General features: G+C 33.6%; 1 protein-coding gene across 1 annotated transcript in view; it reads left to right on the top strand.

Moving 5' to 3' along the window:
- LOC103099306 (orofacial cleft 1 candidate gene 1 protein homolog) overlaps positions 1 to 21,524 on the top strand; it is a gene marked incomplete at its 5' end in the record, with an annotated part of 113,488 nt that overhangs the window by 9,486 nt on the left and 82,478 nt on the right. The gene's annotated exons all lie outside the window — the stretch shown is intronic.

The raw sequence follows: 21,524 nt of genomic DNA, 5'->3' as shown, positions 1-21,524 counted from the left end.
TAAGCAAATGGAGAAAAATGTATACAATTATAGGAAGGATAAAGGATTTTGAATGATTCAAGTCCCGAATTTGTCACTTACTAAAATAATGTAATATATGTGCTGCTATGATGTTATAGATTGATACAATAAACTATTTCTAGTCCTTCTGGGAGCCAAAGAAGATATCAATGTCTGCATTGGATCTTTACTATTGTTGGAGACCTTGAATTCTAATGTCAGGATATGTCCTTTGGCTTTGAGCCCTTCTAAAATGAAATATCTTTGCGATCAGAAAGGCTAAGCTGTCTTTGATTTTAGTATGAATGATGTGTGAGATCAAGTGTTGGTAAGATTCAATACAAAGAAAGATATTTCAGCCAGTATATTCATTCACTCTTGGTGATGTCTTGAATGAGCCCTATAGATCTGGGGGGAAAAAAAAAACAAAATCCAAAAACTATTTGGTTCTATACTAGGAAAGTGTCTAAATTGTTCATCCTCTTCACATAGTGATGACAGTACTGAATACAGTCATCCCTCACTATATTGTAGTTCACTCATTGTGGCTTCACTATATCATGTTTTTTTTTTAAATAAATATCTAATTCTCTATCATGGGTTTTTTGCTATATCATGGGATTTTGTGGATGAATACCATACTGTATACAATGGAAATGCAGTACACCACTACTGCTTGTACAAGTTTGCCAATGTGAGATTGTACACAGCACACTATTGACTGATGGAATGAAAGGCAACCAACCATAGCACTGTTTTCTGTATCCTGGGTGCTATTTGGCTCAGTGTTTATAAGAGTGTGGGAAAGGTTAATAAGAGTGTGGAAAAGTTTTGTAGGAGAGTGGGAAGGGTTTATAAAGCCTCTCTCTCTCTCTCTCTCTCTCTCTCTCTCTCTCTCTCTCTCTCTCTCTCTCTCTCTCTCTCTCTCTCTCTCTCTCTCTCTCTCTCTATATATATATATATATATATATATATATATATATATATATAACAAAATAAATGTAACACCACTACTTCATGGGTTTTCACCTATCATGGGAGGGGAGTGTATCTGGAACATAACTCCTGTGATAGGTGAGGGATGACTATATGTTCTCCTAAGAAGATGAAAGGAAGGAAGGAAATTCCTATGATGTCAAGATCTTTGTAGAATTTTTCTTTGTAGGAAGAATTAAAAACAAAATAAGTACCTGCTGATCAAGAAATGATTAAAGAAATTGTGATTTTGTATTATAGTAGCATATTATTGTACTATATATATAAATATGAAGAATTCAGAGAAACTTGGGAAGACTTGTTTGAACTGATTTAGATAAAAGTAAACGGAACTCAGATAATTATAAACAATTTCTATGGTAATATAAAGGAAAAGAACACTAAAATATATAAAAATTATATGAGAGTAATGCCTTGTACATAGTAATCACATGCTACTTGATTTGACCTATCTTTAATTTCAAGTAGCCCATTTTAGTAGTTGTTCCTGAAAATCAATCAGATCAAATGCTTCTAGAAGAGAGGTTAGAACTTCCTGTAATCCTTTTTCTTTTCTGTTCCCCATTCCCAAATTCTATTTTTCTCAGGAAGTATAAGGGATATTTTATTTGTTTCCTTCCCATTGCTCTACTGAAGATCTATGCCTCTAGGTCCCCAGTACAACAACAACCAATTTTAATAGTAAGATTCAAGGAGGTTCATATATAAAAAAGAATAATGGGTTTGAATCCCACTTCTTATGCTTACTATCTATGTTAACTTGGGAAGTTGCTAAACCTACCTAGAATTCAGTTTACTTTCCTGTAAAGGGAAGGAATTGTACTTGATCGTTTCTGAAGTTCTTTCCAGATTTTCATCTATGAATATGTGATTGACTTCCCAGAAAGTTCAGAGTAATTCTCAATATCAATACAGTCAATTCTTCCACTCTGATACTTTCCAGATAGGAAAGTGTCTGAGGCAATTCGCTTACAGATATATTCAGTGGTTTCCTCATAGAAATAATTTTGGCTCCCTTCACAAATCACTTTTTGTACAACCATTTTGGCTAGAAAGTTTTTACTTCTAATAATAGGTCACACTAAGTTCTAAGTAATGGTTTAATGAAATGTTTTATTGTGTTACTAGTGTGTGGCCATTAATTCCCTTATTTCTATATCATATGCAATGGTTTCCTTAACCCCCACATATCTGCTCAATGTATTGTTGATGCATCCAATAAATAACAGTAGATTTTAAAAATATGTGAAATATTGTTTCATGGAGTTGTAAAGTCAATGTCATTTCCTTTTACCATGAGAGCTATGTACCCAGTGTTTTTGTATGTACCCAACTGTTTCAGGCTATGGATAGACTGATTAATCCAGGCTGTTGTTCTTGTCAAGTCAACATTTTCTCCTTGTTTGATATTTCCCATATATTTTCCAGATTGAATTTAATTGATTTTGCATATGGATTCAGGAAAATTCACAGGTCTTGATTTCTGTCCTTCCGTAATAGTTATTTCAGTTTCCCTTAGTTATGGTGTATTAGTTCACAAAGAGTAAAGATATATATGGTGGATGGAGAGCTGACCTTGGAGTCAGGAAAATATAAGTTAATGTTGTGCTTCCTCACATTCTACATAAAATTAATGTGACCCTTGCCATTAGTGCCTCAGACAACTCTATAAAACTGTGAGTTGTGGAAAAGATACCAATCTACATTGGTAGAGGGAGTTCCTCACTGAGTGATCCCTTTCCTCCTCCATGCCTGCCAAAACTATTATATATTTACCTATAAAATAGTAGCATTATTCTCAGGAGGGAATTGAAGTTTGCTATTTATGTATATATGCAGAATTTATTGTATAGGCAAATAAATGATGTCAAATTAACATATATAGATTTGAGGTTATTTAAAAGAAAATATTGCCCCTAAATATTCTGATTCATTTTCTTTCAGCATTCATTTTGTATAAGATCATAAGTAGACATTTTATGAAGCTTATAAAAAGTATTTTATTATTTAATATTTACTAACTGTAATACCTTGGGTAAGTTGTTTAACCTTCCTAGACTTCAGTTTCTTCAGTTTGAAAATTTTGATTATTATTAAAGAAGCATAAATAAATAGTTTTATCTATCATATTATTCTTTTAAAATCTAAAGAGAATCTGTTGTTGGAAACTCAAAATTCAGTTATTGAAGTCCTGGGATGATACAGGTATGTCTGAAGAATTCATGTACTCAACAATGAACAAAGAACAAGGTTGTTTTATTCTAAATTTGCCAGGAACATTATAATGTGAGTATAAGAATTCATATATTGCAAAAAAGGTATTCAGAGTCATGGAATTTTTCATTGAAGAGACCTTAGAGGTTATCTAGCCTAATTCTTTCATTTTAAGGATGAAAAATTAGATCAAAAGAGGCTGCCTCTTTCCAAATTCATACAACTAGTTAGTGGCACAGCCAGAATTAGAAAATCTAAGTACCCTGATGTGATTAGTATCTGTTGCTGGCAAGCCTTATTCATAATGTTTTTTGTATGCTTAGCACATCTAAAGTAAGTTATGTGACCTTTTTAATGGGGATGTTACTTTTAGATCAGGAAACTGAACCTAACCAATGAAAATTCATATTAAAGTTTCACAGTGGAATGTTATCCCCAAATCAGCCATTTGATTGGATCTGCAGATACCCTTCACTTTCTTTTCTTCTGAAGAGACGTCTTATGGTCAATTATCAGAAAACACACTTCTGAAAATCAGGATTTTATGCTATCTGCATAGATTATTTAGACTAACCTGGCACCGAGTGTCTGGAACGTAGTAAACACTTAATGATTGCTTGTTGACTGATTGACCCCTACCTGGTTCATATTAAATTATCTTAGGTTAATTTCCTTATTTGCAAACAGAAAATATAGAGGCGTGACTTTCATTTAGATGTTGAGGCTAAAATTAAAAAACAAAACAAAACAAAACAACCTACCTTCTGCGGTAGATAGAATCTCTTGCCTTAAAAGGATGAAGAACTTCTATAATTGATTAGTCACATGAATTTTGAAGCTGTCACTGACTAACCTAATTATTATATAATGTATATAATGCTTCTATTGTGAAATTTGTGTATACATTGTATTATTTTCTAGTGCAGTAAAGGGGAAATTTGAATAAGAATCCTTTTTGGGTCTTGAATCTGTAAATTATAGTTTTGTGACATTGGACAAGTCATTCACCTCACTAGGTTTCATTTTCCTAAAATAAATGAGCTAGGCATGCTGATTTAAAAAACAAAACAAAACATAACTTTATGTTTTAGAATTGAAACTAAGTATCAGTTCCAAAACACAATTATTGTAAGGACTAGACAACTGAGTTTAAGTGAATTACCCAGGATCACATATCTAGGAAATATCCAGTCAGATTTGTAACCAGGGTCTCTAGGGATGGCTCTCTATCCACTGAGCCACTTAGCTGCCCCCATGCTGATTTTTAAGGTTCTTATCAATTCATTGTTTCCATGTGTCTTGTCTATGACTATAATTTCTGAATTGCTTTCATGAAATAATATCTAAATGAAAAGACTTGTTCTAAATCAATTAATTAAATAAAATGTTTCAATTAAAAAAAAGAAAAGATGGACAATTTTTTAAAATAAAGAATGAAAGAAATTTGAAAAATGTAAGAATCATTTGGCTATGCCATCTGTCACCTCAGAACTTCAAAAACAACATTTCCATTATTAAATTACTTATAGCTAAGTATGTCTTTACTTGGGATAATGTATCCAGGCTTCAGACTTTACAATGAAACTAATTTTGTTCTGACATTTTTTAGGTTGTTGGAAAAAAAAAGCCAAATGTTAAAAAGTTTCTAATCACTCATGTTTAATTTTTAAGTGTTAGACTCCATTCTTCTTGGAAGTGAGAGAGTGCTTAGGGACATTCATAGAGTTTTCAGGCTACTGAAGTGTCACATCCTGTATCAGGGTAATAGAGTACTAACCAGGATAAAGCCAAGTAGCAATCATGCAAGACATGGTTCCCACATAGCTTAGAAGTTAATGTACCTCTCCAGCATCTAATTTACTAGTAGGAAGTAGCTTTTAAATAGAAGAGAATGACAACAAGAATTTTTTTCTATGATTATTCCTTTAGGAAAATCTGGAAGGGATTTTAAAGATTATCTATTCAATCTTATAGATGAAGAAACAGGTTCAGAGTCAAAATGACATATTAGCAAAACAAGGACTAGAACTGGGTGTTCTGACCCACAGTTTAGTTCATTATTATTATTAGGGTTTAATGTATTATGATGAACTGACCACACAACTATTCTGTATATAAAGTCACTTAAGTATCACATGGACATAAATTTCACTAAAGAACTAATACTATAGTTCCAGAAAAAAAAAAAGAAACTTGTTCATTAGATCCCATGGAACAAGCTTTGTGGATGATGAGAATACTAGAAGACTTTCCCAGACTAATTGTTTTTAAAGAATAACAAAGTCAAAATACATAATTTTCTACTTTAATTCTAACTTGGTGTGTATTGGCACATGCTTCTCACTTTCCTGTCAAAACTTTTATCTGTATATCAGGAATAACAAATGATCAACACAAAGATTTGCAGGAAGTGAGAAAATCTCCAAGTTTCATATCCTAAATACAAAATGTGGCCCTCAGAAGGAAATGAAAGATTCCTTTGGCTTCTGTACTTTCCCCCTAGGATCATACCTGTAGTTCAGTAGATGAAGCTCCTAGTGAAGATCTCTCTCTATCACTGCAGATCCACACCTTCTTAGACAAATTGAATCTTAGAGAAATGCCTGGTGTACTGAACAGTTCAAAGACTCCAGCAGACACCAGGAGATGTGAGAAGCAGAGCTCTAACTTGGTTCTTCATAACTCCAAGATCTCCTTTCTACAGGACAATATGCCGCCTCAACAACTTTTAAATTATACAAAAGCACCCCTTTCAGGACTCCTTTACCCAGATCCTTCTTGAACTGGCAGGTGGGTTCTCTAGAGGGCAGTTATCTACCTTTTTCCTCAGGGTTCTAGACACCAACTTATGACTAATTCAGTGGGTGATTAAATTTTTAGAGATAGCAGTGTGTTGCAGGTTTTACCATTTGCTTATACAATCTATGTTGATGGCTATAATTGGGCTCCCTAAGTATAATCCATTTGCAATATCTGGTGGCAATTATCTGACACAGTTGCCATCATAAACCCTTTTAGTTCCATAAACAAATATACAAGACCCAGATATTTATGCAATGATTCTTTGCCTACATATTGTTGGCTGAATTTTAGCAGCTGTCATACAGATTATATTTTGATTCAGTTCTTTGATCTTAAGTGTTTCATAGGCTCCATCTGGAAGTAAACTACTTTTGCTTACATTATACAAATCCAGTGGCATGTACTATCAACCTTAACTATTCCTTGTAAAACTAATATGTGCCTGTATCATAATTATTTCTTTAAGTTTTAAAAAAATTAATTATTATGTCCTCAAAGATTTTTAATCTTTATCTTCTTTTGGGTAAGGAGATGTTATTTAGGGTTTTGATCTTTCACTAATATTTAATCAGGTTTCATTAAGATATTTTACAAATTTGTTGTCACCATTTTACATTTCTGAAAGTATACATAGGGATTAGTATTGCAAATGGCAAATTGTTTTAAATGTTTTCTTCCTATTTAGCATTGATTATCAGATACTAGCAATGTCTTAACCTATTCTATTACCTCCTTCTCTTTGATATGTTTATACCCAATATGTTTTGTCTAGAAGAGACCAAAGATACATTTGTTACACCTTGATTGATTAGCTTAATGTACTATTGATTTAAGCATGAAGTCTTCAGTCTAACACACTCCTTAGCACACATTAAGAATTTTCTGTCTAATCCAATCAAAATACCATTTTGATATCTTTGGAGGAAGATTCCATGAGATAAAGGAATTGTTTTTTGTGATTTTCAGTGAAGCCAAATAACAAAGTGTTATCCATGTATGGGACTGGTAAAAGGGATTAATACAGTATTTTGGTATGATTTCTTCTTTGATTAGGAAGTAATATTTAGTTCTATTTCAGATAATAGTGAATTTAAGGCTAGAAAGAATCACAAAAATTATAATGTTTATACTAATCATTCTTGCCATTACTTTATTGGTGGCATGTTTTAAATTGAGAACAATTTTCCTATTGGCATCAAATTATCATTTTCACAATACTTTAGCCTGTTTTATATGTTCATAGTACATGAAAAAGCTACTAGTGCAGAAGAGAATCTAAAGTTTTAGGGTAATCCCATAACATCAATATAGTGGTTCTAGTATGTCTAGGTTGTTTGTTTAATTGTTACTTAATCAAAAAAAATTGCTCTTTACATCTCCAGGTACCGTGGCACATCCTTTTAGCTCATCACATATTATATTTTTCTTATTTATTGATTTTATAAAAGTAATGTAATCTCTTAGTCCTTTGTTTAAAAAAACCCAAACACATAATTAGACGACAGTCATCCCTCGCTATATGGTGGTTCACTTATTGCAGCTTCACTGTATTGTGGTTTTAAAAAATATCTAATTCTGTATGGGGGAGTTTTCACTGTGTCAAGAGATTTTGTAGATGAATATCATACTGTACACAATATAAATGCAGGACACCACTACTTCTTGTGCAAGACACAGCACATTATTGGCTGATGGAATGAAAGGCGACCAAACAGAGCACTGTGTTTTGTATCCTGGGCACTGATTGGCAGAAAGATTAATAAGTGTGGAAAAGATTTATAGGAGAGCAGGAAGGGTTTATAAAGCCTTAAATATATGTAAATAATAAATATAATGTCTCTAATTTGAGGATTTTCACCTGTAACGGGGAGGTCTCTGGAACGTAATTCCCATGATAGGTGAGGGATTACTGCATCTTTGGAGGAGATCACTGGTGTTATCTTTGATATTGATATGTTAAGCCTTCCATAAAGAAAAGTAGTATTAGGTTTCTGTCTGATAGAAAGCGACTATAGTGCCATTTCCACCACTTTTCAGGTATGCACTGAATCTTGAATTTCAGACATTTCCCTCAATAAAACTTTTGTGATTCACCATATGAATTGCACATGTGTTCTTTTTCTCATTGATAAAACTTGTATTTTTATTGTACTGTGACTATATAGATGACTAGAAAGTCTCTACTTCTTTCCCCTCTGATTCCTTTACTAATCAATATCTTGAAGTAAAATTTTTTATATATGTTGAATGGTATATTTTACTTTTCAAGACAGCTAGGTAGGAAGTATGCAGTGCAAAGTAATGGGCCTGGAATCAAATCTGAATTGAGACACCTTGTATTTTCTTGGCAAGTTACTTAAGCTCTGCTTGCCTCATTTTCCTCAACTGTAAAATTGGAACAATAAGAGCATTTATATTTGAAATTTGTTGTGAGGATCAAATGAGATATTTGTAAATAACTTAACACAAAGTAAGTGCTGGGCACAGAGTTTGCACTTAACAAATTCTTCCTTCCTTCCTTCCTTCCTTCCTTCCTTCCTTCCTTCCTTCCTTCCTTCCTTCCTTCCTTCCTTCCTTCCTTCCTTCCTTCCTTCCTTCCTTCCTTCCTTCCTTCCTTCCTTCCTTCCTTCCTTCCTTCCTTCCTTCCTTCCTTCCTTCCTTCCTTCCTTCCTTCCTTCCTTCCTTCCTTCCTTCCTTCCTTCCTTCCTTCCTTCCTTCCTTCCTTCCTTCCTTCCTTCCTTCCTTCCTTCCTTCCTTCCTTCCTTCCTTCCTTCCTTCCTTCCTTCCTTCCTTCCTTCCTTCCTTCCTTCCTTCCTTCCTTCCTTCCTTCCTTCCTTCCTTCCTTCCTTTCTTTCTTTCTTTCTTTCTTTCTTTCTTTCGTAAGGAGATAGTAAAAGAGGACTTACCTTCATCTTATTGAGTTCATATCTCCTGGTCCAGGTGAATCATATCTTCACGTTCTGAAAAAACTGGCAGAAATTATTAAGCCATTGTAATGCTTTTTCGTATTTCATGGGAAATGGGAGAGGTAGTAAAAGCTAATAAAAAGGAAAATATTCCAAATTTTTGAAAAAGGAAGAGCACAAAGAAAGAATATTATAACTCAGTCAGCTTGTCCTCAATTCCTGGGAAAATTATAGAAACTTTATTTAAGGAAATGGTTGAGAAATATCTAGAAAGGGAAGTATATACAAAAACCTAGCATGGTTTTATTAAGAACAAGGCACAATAGACTAAATAAAAATTCTTTCCCTATAGAGTAACAAATTAGAAGATAAGGGAGAATACTGTGGATATAGTTTACTTGGATTTTCAGAAAGTTTTTGGTAAAATATCTCATAATATTCTTGTAGAGAAAATGGGTAGATTTGGCTTAGATACAATCTGATTAGTGTTGAACTGAATAGTTTCCTAGATTCAAAGAAAAGTAAAGGATTTAATGACAACTTTATAATGGCTATTCAATAGGGTAGCCAACAGATCTATACTGACTCCTTTATCTTAAAAAAAGCATTTTGGATAAAGGAATATATAGTATGCTCTCAGAATTGATTGTTGCATAAATCTTGGTGGGATAACTAACTATACCATCAAAAATGTTCAAAAAAATCTTGACACTCTGGACCATTGGATGGGAAATAATAAGATGAAATCCAATAATATTAAGACAAATATAAAGTCTTGTAGTTAAGTTAAAAATGCCTTTTTAAATATAAGATAAGAAGATAATATAAGAAACTATAAACATTTATGAAAAGGATTTGGGGCATTTAGAATAATCTATAAGCTTATGGCACTAAAATTAAAATTGAACTCTGGTTAAAAATAAATAGGGAAAAATGAAAAACAATATGTAATGTGGCCACCAAAAAGGTAATTTAAAAAGCTTATTTGCTATCTTGGGCTGCAATAGTAGGGGTATAGTTTCCAGGAACAGAGAAGCATGTTACAAGGGAATCACTTTAAAAGACTGATATATATTAATTTAAGGTCGCCAAGGAATCAGCTATGTAATTCCTAAATGAAAAACTCAAGTCAGCCGTCAGCCTTTTTGGAGTTTAATTACAATAGGAGCAAGAAAGGAATTAGAGATATATATAGAGAGAGAAAGGGGAGAGAAGGGAATAGGGCTTAAATACCCCCTCTGTTTAGGCTGGGCCAAAAGGCCCAAGCCCTTAGATAGCTGGGGCAAAGAAAGGAGATCAGTCCCTATTACTCACGTGTCCAAAATGGAGAAACAGTCTCAGAGGCCCCCACCTTCAGCTTCCTTCAGAGCAAGCTTCCTCAGAGCCCAGGAACCACCGACCAAAAAACTCCACCACCTCTCCCCCCCTCAGTCTCCAGACCCTCCTATCTTTAAGGACACCATCCAAGTTGCCTCCCCTCAGTCCTCACATCTACCAATCACTCTTCATCAATTTCCCTGTCAATGGAGGCTCTCGCTTAACCCAAGACCGCCCAGAGGTTTCTGGCTTTTTGCACATGTCTGTTGAAGGTCATATTTTTCAAATGGTTAAATCTTTACTCCTTTGTTCCAGCCCTTTCTAAATCCTGTTAACTTGAGTATGGTAGAGATTGGAATAATTAAATTTTGATCTAGGCTGCAGCCCTTACTCAATCCTATTAGGACTGAATAGGGTGGAGTATCTCCATTGTATCAATTCTAAAATCAATCAAGACTCAAAGAAATTCCTGTTCTATGCTTAAGCATAGGTCAAAGTCCTTTCCATTGTTCAGCAAAGGGTCTCTGTCCTAAAGTAATCTTAAGAAGGGAAGAGAAGGAACCTCCCATGCCAATGGAGTTCCCATTCCAATAGACTATCAGTAAGAAATTTTCCAAGTATGAAATATCCCAATGGTGAAATTTTCAACAATTATAAGTCTAAGGAAATTTGAGGTTTACAATCAATAATCCATCTATACTTTGATTTTGTTGGACACCATATGAAGCATAGGGTCCATCTCTGAACATCAAGATATAAGAATAATATTGATGAATCAAAGAATATCCAGAGCAGGATAATAGGATGATGAAAGGTCTTGACATCAAGACATAGGAAGACTGTTTACAAAAACTAGACTTTTTATCTTAGAGAAAAGAAGATTTGGGAAGGTAGGGCATGAAACTGTGTTCAAGTATTTAAAGCAATATATGGAAGAGGATTTAGATTTGTTTTATTTAGACAGAGAGAATAAAGAACAATGGGTAGACTTTCAAAGGGGTAAATTTAGGCTTCTTTTTAGGGAAAAATCTTGCAAACAGTTAAAATTATCCAAAAATTGAATGGAGTACCTCAGATGGGACAGTCCACAGTTGGAGTCATTTAAGCATTCTCAGTGATAACTTAGGTATGTTATAATGGGGATTCTTTTCACATATGAGTTGGGCTAAATGCCCACTGAACTCCTTTCCAACTCTCAAGTTTTGTAAAATGTTGATAATGTTTCATTGAATCTATGCAATAAAAGTTATCAGATCACAATCTTGGTGATGGAAGACCTAGAGCTTCCTTTCTCTGATTTTAGTTCAAAATTATTCCTGCAGGGAAGTTACAATTATTTGAGAATCTGAATAGAAGAAGAGATATGTAGGAAAGAGGAAATGCCATTTGATATTAAATGTCACTTTCAGTTCCTTTAAAAATATTGATGACTTTTGTTTTCATATCACCTATATTTCCCAATTTATTCCTTTCTTGTCTCTTCCTAGAGAGCTAAACTTTATCATAAAGAATAAAGAAGAAGAGAAAGTATTTTGGAAACTAGATCTTTTTAAGAAAACAATACAAAGTTGAGACAAACTACAAAAGATTTGTTTCTCCTTCCTATAATCTAAAAGTATATGTTTACTGATTTTTAGATGGTGTAGTACATTTCTAAAGTTTATTTTTTATATGAGTCCTAATTTAATTGGTATATAGAATTTGCTCTAACCATTTTGATTAAGAATTATCCAGGGTCTTTTCACACAAATAAAACTAGATCTAAACAACTGGAAAAACATTAATTGCTCTTGGGTAGGCCGAGCTAATATAATAAAAATGACAATCCTAACCTGAATTAATTTACTTATTCAGTGCCATACCTATCAAACTACCAAAACACTAGTTTATAGAACTGGAAAAAATGATAAAATTCATCTGGAAGAACAAAAAGTCAAGACTATCAAGGGACGTAATGAAAAAATATGTGAAGGATGGTGCCCTAGTAGTACCATATCTTAAACTGTACCACAGAGCAATACTCATCAAGACAATTTGATACAGGCTAAGAAACAAAGGATTGATCAGTGGAATAGACCAAGGATAAATTACTCTAGCAATCTAGTGTTTGATAAATTCAAAGATCCCAGTCTTGGGGATAAAAACTTACTATTTGGCAAAAACTTCTGGGAAAATTGGAAAACAGTATTACAAAAATTAGGTTTAGATCAATATCTATGGATATTGGAGAAGGGAGAAATTTATGACCAAAGAAAAGACTGAGAACATTACAAGATGTAAAATGAATATTTTGATTATATTAAATTAAAGTTTTTTTTACAAACAAAACCAATGCAACCAAGAGTAGAAAGGAAGCAACAAAGTGGGGAAATTTTTGATAACAATATCTCTGATAAAATATAAAATATATTCTCAAATATATGAATAACTAAGTCAAATTTATAAGAATCCAAGTAATAATTAATAAATATTCAAAGGATATAAACAGGCAGTTTTCAGATGAAGAAATAAAAGCTATCAATTCATATAAAAAGTTCTAAATACCACTTGATTAGAGAAATGAAAATTAAAACAACTCTGAGGTACTACCTCATACCTATTAGATTGGCCAATATCACAGTAAAGGAAAATAATAAAAGTTGGAGGGAATGTGGCAAAATTGGGACACTAATTCATTGTTGGAGGAATTATGAATTGATTCCAATCATTCTGGGGGGCAATTTGTAGTTATGCCCAAAAGGCTATAAAAGAATGAATGATCTTTGATCCAGCACTACCACTACTACTAGGTCTACATCCCAAAGAGTTAAAGAAATGGAAAAGATCCTATTTGCAAAATATATATATATATATATATATATATATATATATATATATATACATATATATATATATATAATTGAGCTTTTCATGGTGGCACAGAATTGGAAACTAAAGGGTGGAAACTAAGTTGGTGGTCAACTGATGAATGGCACAGCAAATTGTGGTATATGATGGTGATGGAATAGTATTGTGCTATAAAGAATGATGAACAGGATGATTTCAGAAACAACTGAAAACACTTCTGTGAACTGATACAAAGTAAAATAAGTAGAACCAGGAAAACATTATACACAGTAACTGCCATGTTGTGGAATGATCAAATGTGATACTTAGCTACTAACAGCAATACAATGATCCAGAACAATTATGAGGAACAAACGAAAAAGAATGCTATCCACCTCCAGAGAATGAACTGTTGGAGTAGAAATGCAGATGAAAGAATATGATTTATCACCTATATTTCTCAGTATATGATTTGGGGTTTTGGTTTTATAAGATTATTCACTTACAAAAATGAATAATATGGAAATACGTTTTGTACAATAATATATGTATAACTCAGAAAAATTGAAGAGATATTAAAAAAAAGAATTATCTAGGGCATGGAAAAGTTAACTAACTTGTCAAAGATCACATAGCCAAACGCGTCAGACATAAGACTTGAATCTTGCTGTTCCTGAATTCAAGGAGGGTTCTCTAAGTTCCCTTCCTTACTGTTTCTCATGAAAATATTACATAAGTGAAAGCATCATGTTATTCTTGTTGAAATACAAAGATGTGAAATCTTCTGTGTTCATATGTTTCATCTAAATGTGTACTTTCCCAAATCATGCTTCTTGCTTAGCTGCTTTTGATAATTGTTTGGGGACACTTTGCCTCACTTTCTTTTGGCAGCCATCATTTAGCTTGAGATAATATTTTTAACATCACATATTGCCAACTGATTTTTTATAGGGCAAAGAAAGCTAGGAGAAGGGTGTGTTAGATGGAAGGTGGAAAAGTACTATTTATTTCAAATTCCTATAATTTTTATGAATGATGCCTGGACTCATTGAAATGTGAATGTTAGCCTTTAAAATCTACCAAGAGCTGGTTGTGTTATTCGACGAAAAATTACCCAAATGAATTCTATCAGCACTAGTGAATATTTGCTTAAATTCAACCAATAGCTTTGTCCCTGCAGATATATACACACAGAAAAAACAGTGGTATTTTCTTTGGCACAATGCCTTTTCTCACCAGCAGAAAACAAATGGCCAATAGCAGCTGGCAGAAGACAAGCAGTAATCTGCACAAAAAGCAAAAAAAAAATGTGATGCAGAGCCTTCCTCTCAAAAAACAACAAAAGGAAACATCATTTGGTTTAGACTGGGAAAGTAAAAAGAATGGTTTGGAATATGTTCTCCTCCTGAACACTGTTAGAGCAACTAATCCTATCACATTTGACAAGCCAGTGCTGTCAAGATAGAACTGGAGACAGTTCACACAGTTCCTGAATTCTTTGCCAATTTATATTTGGCTCACCACTTTGCATTGTTATAGCATCTTTGTGAGACAATAAAGATAATCCAGTTGCTATTTCCCAACACCTCTTCTGTGGAGGAAGAGCATTTGTAATCAATGCATAAATAAGAGAAAAAGAGGAGCACTTTTTAATAGAAATGTTTAAAATACTTACAAAATGGACACTCACTGTACCTTTAAGAAGCATTAATGAACGACAATCTGATTTCCACTAAATCCCCTCTTTAATTATTTTTTTTTATCATTTTTAGAAGTGAAATTTGTGTCAGAATTGTTGTTATATGCAACAGGATGAAAGTTTTAATCTTTTCTTCAATATTAAAATTATTGAAATTGTAATTTATAAACAGGTCTCAAAGGGGGACACAGGAACCTAATTTTATCATTTGCATAGCTTTCATATTTGTCTTTCAGAATCAATGGAATTATCGTAACTAATTTGTGTTTGTGTAGCAAGTTATTTTGTTTATATTTTAAATGTTCCCAAATAATTATTTCCAGATAATATTCTTTGCCTTTCAAATAGTTTATCATACTGTTTAATAGTTGGAAGTGTATTGTTATATCAAGAAAAGTCTAAAGGATCATGGAAAAATAAAGGCAGCTAGATTGCTCAGTGGATGGAGTGCTAGGCCTGGAGTTGGGAGGACTTGGTTTCGAATTTGGTCTTAGCCAATTCTTAGTGTGTGACACTGGGTAAATCACTTAGCCTCATTTGCCTAGTGTAAGGAATTAAATTAAGGGGTTTGACCAAATATGTAAGGATTCTAAAATAATCTTGTGGTCACCAATTTAAAATATTATAGCTCAAATAAAAATGACTTTTAATAGCTTTTATTTACAAAAAGGGTGGAAAGAGTGAAAGTAGAGAAATAGAGATGTCTACCCTATCACACTAAATCTTGCTCTGGTGCTTGGCTCAGCCTAGCAGGGCTTGTTAACCCTTGACCAGAAGACCCAGAGTTCCACCCACACAGCCTTCTCAAAGAAGGGAAGACCTCTCTGAAACTAATCTCTCTCCAGACACCAGGAAAGGACCGCCAGTTACCCACTCACCCAAGAGGCAGTCCAAGTTCCAAGTTACCTCCAAATAGCAGGTCACTAGCCCCAGATTTTCCAACCTGAAGATTCAAGCTGAAGTCTCCAGCAAAGCTCCCTCGGAAACAATTCTCCAAAGATTACTTCTGAAGACAACCTCTCGAAGACTATCTCCAAAAGACTGTCTCCAGCAGAAGTTCAGGACTTTTATAGTGACTTCTTGTCCCTTCCTGTCTTCACAGGGGCCAATCACAGCCTCCAAATTGCCTAGCACTGTTGGTGGGGGGGAGGGGCAGAGTCTGTGGGATTTACACATCTCATCCTCTGAAGATGTAAACTCTTGTCAAAAGGATTCCCAAGTTCTTGACTGGGTTTCTCAGGGTATGAACTCTTTAAGTAAGTGACCTGCAAATTCTCCTACCTAATGGCTAACAAAGTGCTATTTAGGGGTGTTTTCAGTTTTTGATTGATTAAATTAAAAATTGCTGATTGATAGACAAAGAAAGTTTGATTCACACTTCACACTAGTCATTGCCTTTCTGTCTTAGAATTGTTATTATATTGGAGAGCAAATGCTTAAAAATTGACAAATTAAAGGATCCTTTAAATAATTATCTACCAATGTCCACTTTTTATTTCTATGTCAGGATTTCAAGTCTATGACTTAGATATCTATTCTGCACTGAACCAAGAGATCCTTTTTGAACTGTAACAGAAATGGTCAATTTTCTCTTTTCCCAAGAACTCCAAAAGAAGAGCTCTTCATATATGCATTAATTTATGATGTCTGCATGACCAAAGTATGAAAAGAACTTCTGCAATTTCAATATTCAAATGATTTGATTCTGACACAGAATGAAGAATGGGGAGAATTATTTTAAAAGAATAAGGATAAATTCTAAGTTTTGAGGTAATCATTGAAGAGCAAGATAGAATCCAAGTCTTAGGGTATTCTATCCTTATATTCAATATAACAGAATACTTATATAAAAGAAAATAGACACTGAAATAAAAAGAGTCCATGATCCAAACTTGTAAAGATGGTAGAGCCATAGTAGATAAAGGGATTGAACTGGAATTAGGGAGACTTGGATTCAAATCCTATCTCTGAACACATTTAGCTACATGCTTCCTTAATCTCTTAATGATAGCTCTCTAAAAGTATAATTAACACATAGGTTATTGATATGCATCAATGAGAGAAGAATACATAATGGGATTCCCTAAAGAGATGAAATTAAAATTATGGTCCTAACACTCTATAGAATTAAAACCAAAAAAATACATTTTCTATAATACCATTTAATCACAGAAAAAAAGAGAAACAAAGGATTTTTAACAGAAGTTTGCTTAAATGTGCATTTATATTAGAAAATAAGTTTAGTCAGTAGATCACTAGAAATCTTTTCTGATCATATTTTAAAGGCTTAGATTTGTATTTTGAAAGATATACTGTAATAATTTTAAAAGTGTCTTTATGGTTAATATATTTTATTGAAGGACTTACATTTATTTATCCATTCTGTGTCTGGTTGTAAAAAGGAAGAAAGTGAGACAATTTATAGTGGCAAGTTGAAATGAAAAGGTGGATTCATAGCAATAGGACAAGTCCAGGCACAAATTCACCATGAATGATATGTGTTCAACCTCCTCATTCCTGTCAGTGTGTTCATGGACAGTGAAAGGAAGCAATTGCCTTTTTGAGTTAAGCTTGGCCCCTCTTGAGCCTTTTCATTCTTAGAATCTCAAATGAATTGTGATACACCTGAGATTTATTTGAATAAAGTGCATACAGATTATAATATAAATAAAAGATTTGATTATGCTCTGTGTTTCCTCTGAGCTAAATTAGAGAAAAAGCTGATAGGTGTTAAGGGGCAGAAGGACAGTAAATTTGTTTCTGTTTTCAACTCAGAGGAACTAGCAATTAAAATACAATAATTATTTAAAAAAAAATTAAATAGCTGAAAGTAGGAGCCTGGAAATTAAAACAATAACATCAACAACAAAACAAAACAAGTATTTGTGTTAGACAGATGAGTATCTTAGATTAAACAAATTCCATGTAAGTACATATTGCCCTCTATAAAAATTGTCCCCCCAAATTTCTGAATATTATAGTTAAATAACAACATGTTAACATCCACTATGTTTATATTATTAATGACCTACTTTGAATTTCTCAGCGGATCTGTTAATTTTCATGTGAGATATTTTTAAATATTTCCAAAAGCATATTTTGTGTAACTAGTACACTCTTCAGGAATTCATCTTATTAACAAAATACCTTTTGGCAATATGTTCCATTTCCTGAAATTATACTACTTTTTAAAGCCGGGAAAAAATAGATCATGATTTGTGATGAAGTATAATAGTTTAAAATGTATAATATCTTTGTATACTTCTTTCCTCCTCCCTCTTTTTATACAGCGCATATTTAAGTTTTAAAAAACTGTAATACTAAACTATATCTGTTGGATTCTGGTATCAGCAGATTGTTTGATTCTGGATTCTCCTGTAATTTATACGAGTTTTAAATATGAGTCTATGAGTATTAAATATTTTATTTAAATCAAATATTTAAAAAATTATTTTAGTATATATGAGTATATATTCTTAAATATTAATGAGAGAAAGCATGGTATAATAGATGGTGTACTGTCTTCATGATCAGGAAGACCTGGGTTTCTAGGATTATAGATTGATAATTGGAAGGGACATTAGGGGCCATAATTTCTAAAATCGTGATTTTACAGATGAAAAAGCTGAGGCATAGAGTTTAAGCATAATAATATATTTTACATAATTAATAATTGTATCTACCTCACAGGGTTATTTTGAGGATCAAATGAGTTAATATTTGTAAAGTGCTTAGCATGGTGCCTAGCATATAATAGGTGCTTAATAAATGCTAGCTATTATTAGGTGATTTTCCTGGAGTCATAAAACCAATAAGTTTTGAAGGGTGTATTCGAGCACAAGTCTTCCAGATTCCAAGGCTAATTTTCACTATGCTGAACCACTCCCTTAGCCTCTTGGGGGATTACCATCATGTACCTCCTTCCACAGTCTTGTACTCCCTCCTTGGGACCTCCATGGTCTCATAAGTGAAGGTAAGTGTTCAACTTATTTTTCCTGGAACTATGACTTTATACCATTTTTAGACCATTTCCACATGATAATTCCTCTCATCCCTTTATTTATTTTTTCCCTTGGTTAGAGTGTAACCTGCTTGAGGACAGGGGTTGTCTTACTTGTTTGTGTTGGTGTCCCAAGCACTTAGCACAGGGCCTGCCACAGAGGAAATGTTTAATAAATGTTCCCCTTTGTCTTCTCTCTGTCTCTGTTTCTGTCTCTATCTCTTTTTCCTGTCTCTTACATTAGGTTTTGAAAATCAATTGCATAAGTACAGACTCCAGGAAATATGTATGAACTATAGGAGATATTAAAAAATAAGAGAGAAAATTTACCTGACAAGTTCATTATGAACTTAAAAGAAACTAAATATTTGGTTGTGATAAAAGAAGTCTAATGTTGAAATTATTGGAAATAATGGTCTTATTATGCTTTGTGGTAACTTACATCTGCAATAACATATACAGTTCTTAGTAGCACAATTTAAGAGAATGTATCCCACATCCACAAGTGAGAAGACAAGCTGGCAAACGACTTAAAAATCTTAGCTTGAAACATTTTTTATTAGAGAAGAGAAGATTTAGGGGAGTGAAGTCACAGTTGTCTTCTAGTACTCTGTGGTTTGTCATATGGGAGGGAACTTAATCTTTGTAATTCTAATATGACAGAATTGCTAGTGGTTTAGAAATTAGAGAAGCTGATCTTGGCACAATCTACGGAAGGATTTTCTAACAATTAGAACTGTCCAACATGTCAATTGGCTGCTTAATAAAATCAAAGGGAACCACATGCCGGATATGCTTCAGAAGATGCTTTCTATCACGAAGGAGATTGATGCATTATGTAGGAATTTAAATTAGTCGATTTCTGATTGTGTTTCCAATTACAATGTTCTGTCTTGATAGAATTGAATGTAATTTGATATAATTATAGTAGGGAAAAAGTCTGAATCCTTTAGAAATTCTGTGGATTCTTTATTTATGGTTTAGGAGTCTTGGGCACAATAGTGGATACAATTTGTAGATAACTCCAAGAAATATTTTAATACCCATGCCCATTCTTAAGTAATCATAAAATTGGAAGATCAGTTTTAGGCTCATGGATTGAAATAAGTTCCTTACACTTTAAATGATCTGTGATAAATAATTTAGGTACTAACTAGATCGTCTTTATCATTTTATATTTTCCTTCATTATGAATTTACCTTATGTCCATGTCACAGTGAGACATCAGTCATCCAGTCAGTAAACACTGGACACTAAGTGTCTACTGTATTCCAGGCACTATGCTCACTACTAGATGTAATTTTGTGGAGTTGAAGTTGAGAATCAAAGAAATGGCAAAAGAGGGGCTTTACATCATGTGGCATTACAAACAAAATAATTGTGTTGGAGAAATCATGTAATACACTGAACAGTTTAACAGACTGAGAAATGAAGGGGCTTCAGAGGCCATCCAGTTCATCCCATTTCTTTGAAAGGAACTTATGATCCAAGAATAAAATGGGTTAGGCATAAACCACATTAGGAATATATAATGGAGAGCCTTCCATATACCTGACACAGTTAATCAGGAGGGGCAAAGCTATATTTTTACTTCTTTGAAAGTTAGTATGTCATAAGAGGAAGGGAGATGTGGGACTTGAATAACAAAATATATATCATTAAGGACTGAGGTTGATTTTGTATGCCATGACTGATACCTGAATGATGAACACTTGTACAGGGATGTGTGTCTGCTCCACTGCTGTCCTTATGATGTCAAAATAATTTAAGAAAGTTCCCTAACATACTTGCTTGGCCATGTGGCAAACTTATGAGAGGATATTGATGAGAATTACATAGAATCATGCTGTTGTTCAGTCATTTTCGTTCATGTCCTACACTTATTGGCCCCTTTTGAGGATTTCCTGGCAAGGATACAGGAATGTTTGCCACTCCTTTTTTCAGGTCATTTTTACAGATGAGGAAACTGAGGAAAACAGGGTTAAATGCTTTGCCTGGGGTTATACAGCTAGGAAATTTCTGAGAGAAGATTTGAAGTCAGGAAGACGACCCAGAACTCTCTCCATGGTGCCACCTAATTATACTTACACAGGATCATAGAATGCTAGATTTAGAGCTGGCAGAGAACTTAGAGGTAATTTGGTCCAACTCACTCATTTTACAGATGAGGAAGGTTTTTGGAATACATGGTTTCTGATCTGCATTGTTGGAAGAAGACCCATATTAATGAAATAACAGGTCTTTTGGAGGGTTGCAAAGAATTGGCATAAGCTCTGGTATTTCCATAGTGTTTGACAGTCCACTTTCAAGCAGTTGACTTTATATGGCAGGGTGAGTGAATAAAGGCATCTACTGTCATTTTGCCCTAATGCACATAATGGTGAATTATTTCCCCAGCATATGAAAGAGTGTACTTAGTGTATCACCATGCTTTTGTGGTAGATGAAAAACAATTACAGTGAATAAGGCAGAATAGCTGTGTTATTGCAGTACATAAGACTTTGATTACATCCTGCCAAGATTCATACTAGCCTAGTAGTTGTTGACAGATAAAGTAACAAAAATGAAACTCATTTATTTTTTCTTTATTGAGACCTCAAGGTAAAGCAGATTTTCAGTTCTTGTACTTACTACATTGATAGAATAGAGACTGACAGCAAAAATGTGCCCGTCCAGAAATATAAATTAAACCTAGTTTCATATCAAAGTTTCATTTAGTCTTTGAAAAGGAGCTGCTGTTTGGATTATTTTTGATCCTGAAACA

This window comes from Monodelphis domestica, chromosome 3 (assembly GCF_027887165.1).
Source record: "Monodelphis domestica isolate mMonDom1 chromosome 3, mMonDom1.pri, whole genome shotgun sequence".
Classification (NCBI taxonomy): domain Eukaryota; kingdom Metazoa; phylum Chordata; class Mammalia; order Didelphimorphia; family Didelphidae; genus Monodelphis; species Monodelphis domestica.
The sequence above is the reverse complement of the archived record's forward strand: the minus strand, read 5'-3'. Positions and strand labels throughout refer to the sequence as shown.